The sequence below is a fragment of the Peromyscus californicus genome, unplaced genomic scaffold (genome assembly GCF_007827085.1).
Source record: "Peromyscus californicus insignis strain IS unplaced genomic scaffold, ASM782708v3 Scaffold_13__1_contigs__length_99412109, whole genome shotgun sequence".
NCBI classification, from domain to species: domain Eukaryota; kingdom Metazoa; phylum Chordata; class Mammalia; order Rodentia; family Cricetidae; genus Peromyscus; species Peromyscus californicus.
In genome coordinates, this window is record NW_026294424.1 from 81,055,728 (window position 1) to 81,058,477 (window position 2,750).

General features: G+C 42.1%; 1 pseudogene; it reads right to left on the reverse strand.

Moving 5' to 3' along the window:
* Window positions 1-1,541: 1,541 nt before the first annotated feature.
* LOC128108790 (receptor-binding cancer antigen expressed on SiSo cells-like) lies at window positions 1,542-2,153 on the reverse strand (annotated as a pseudogene).
* Between the last annotated feature and the right edge of the window lie 597 nt (window positions 2,154-2,750).

Consider the following 2,750-nt stretch of genomic DNA (forward strand, 5'->3'; position numbering starts at 1 on the left):
AATCTGAGTGCAAGGGAAGGCTAGTTCAAGCACCTTCTCCACCATTGCTATGAGTCTTAGCTGGGGACAGTCTTGTAAGTTCCTGAGATTTTTCCCTAGCTGCAGATGTCTCCACATCCCCTTAATGGTACTTTCTGTCAAGATATCTCTTTCATTGCTCTCCCTCCTCATCTTTCCCCTAACTCAGCCATCTCAAGTCCTCATGTACCCACTTCCCATCCCCTCCCCTCTCTATTCCTAACTCCCAGTTTGCCCAGGAGATCATAACCCTTTCCCATTCCTGGAGCAAGGAAATTATTTTTAAAGGGAATCATTGCAAAAAAATAAATAAATAATAGAAAAAGACTGGAGGAAGAAGAGCTACTACTATATAAACAAATACAAAATGCATAGATTTGAAGAGTGGATGGCCTCCTCCATCATTTAGTTCCAAATGAAATTGTATCATGTAACAATGGATAAAATGCATGACATGTTGTCAAGTGGTTCCTAATACCAAGAAACAGAGGTCATCCATGAAAGTAGAACATAGGTACAAAAGGGGAAAATTACGTCATATCAATCATCAGTGACAGAATATGTAATGGAGACTTAATCTCTTAAAAATGGATAGTTGCAGCTGGGCATGGTGGTGCACATCTTTAATCCCAGCACTTGGGAGGCAGAGGCAGGCTGACCTCCTTGAGTTTAAGAACGGCCTGGTCTATATAGTGAATTCTGGAATAGACAGAGCTTCATAGTGAGACCCTGTATTAGAAAAAATTTCTAAAAGTTTTCACCATGGAAGATTATTGTGTATGTCACACCTTGCTTGCATGTGCCAAACTCTATTCTAGAAGCTTAACTCATGGTAAATTATTTCAAACTAAGCACCACTCTATATAATTCCTGTCATCATTGACATTCTCCAGACCTTGACACGGGAGCAAATAGAGATTAATCAACTGCCTGTGGTAACACAGTAAGAAAGGAATGGTAAAACTCACTCTAGGCTTTGGTGCTATGAAGAGACTGGTAGTTCACACCAAGTCACTGTGGTCTGAGTGAAGAGCAGTGGTGTGCATTCACATTCTTCACATCTCAGTGAAGATAATCTGCAAATGTATTCAGGGTTTATGCAATGGAGAATCTAACTGGGAAGCCTCTGGAATGTTCTTTGTCAGGTTTGTGTTGAACTCATCCTGGAGGTTGTTGTTGTTTTTGGTTTTCACCCAATTAACTCAGCTAGAAAGACTAGCTGGGGAGGTGCTGGTCTGGTATATGCCACTTGAAATAACTTCTCTACAGTAAACAATTGTCTTATATTTGAATCATGTTGAAGAAAATAATTGTTTCATTATTCTTGCATTTTAAGTCTTGATTATTAACAGCTCAAGGCATTGTGGGAGATTCTGGTGTCCTGGATGCCTCAATAAACACATTAGGATCAAATATTACATTTGTATTATGAAAATTATCTCCAGTCTATACAAATGCTTGTCCTGTAGGCTGAGGACCCAGATTTCTCTTATTGGCACTGGGATGTGATGGACAAGTGTGTGTTAGAAAATTTTCACACTGTTTTTGTTTTGCTTCTTCTTCATCAGACACTAAGATTCCTTCTCCATCTTCTTTCTTTGCTGTTCTCTTTTCTCTGTCTGCAATTTTCTGCTACCTCAGAACTTCTTCTGATTGCCAAGCTGCATCGTCTTCCTCGTCCCATGCACCAATATTTTCTTGCCAGGTATCTAAGTTATGAAGATTGAAAGATAAAAGGCAATCTCCTTTTATAAAGATAAAACCTGTGCTATCATTTGGGATACCAAAATCTAATGCCTCTCTCTTCTTAATGAGGGTGTTCTGAGTTTTCCTTATAGCTGGTGTCATGTCCCTGAAACAGGTTCCTGTTGTTCCAGAGAACTTTGTTGTGTTGCTACAGTCCCATTCCCTCCATCAGTCTTCACACTTGTGGGTGCATCTTCATCCCAGGAAGTCCACTCCTCCACATCTGTCTGCTTAGGGACAGAGGAATAATCAGCTGTGGTGGGCAAAGCTATTTGATCTCCAGTTAATTTCCTTCCTATGTCAGATCTGAATATTATTCTCTTTGGGAAGGAGAACAGGGTTGCTAGGCAGGTACAAACTTTAAAGAACCCAAACTGAGTGACAGCCATGATGGGAACCAAAACATGCCCCTCCCACTCCCTGCTTGCCTGGCTGAGGCTCCAGGAGGCCCACACTCACACTGTTGATGCTGCCTCCAGCTCACCCTAGGCTGGCTCAGTCCTAGCTGGGCTCATTCAAAGCAGGGGACAGGCTCTGTCTCAGACACCTTTGCTGCTGGGCAGCTACCATGGCCACCCCTTCTCACTTATCCTGGAGTTTTTAAAGGAGTCTGTATTTTTTTATCCTGAGGTTTTTTTATATTCAATTTTAATGCAAATAGTGTTGTCTTTATCATTACAGTCACTCAGAACATAATTTTCTTTGTAACACAAGGTCTCCCATGTATACCTCTGGGTAAAACAATTTCTTTTTTTTTTTTAATTTAATTAACTTTTCATTTATCTTACATAGGGACCACACTTCCCCCCTCCCTCCTCCCCTCCCCTTCCCCTCATCTCACCCTAACCCTCTTCCCATCTACCTCGATCCCCATCCACTCCTCCCCCATCTCCATTCAGAAAGGGGCGGGCCTCCCAAGGGCTTGAACAAAGCTTGACACAAAGCTGGGGCAGGACCAAGCTCCTCCCCCTGCATCAAGGCTCGGC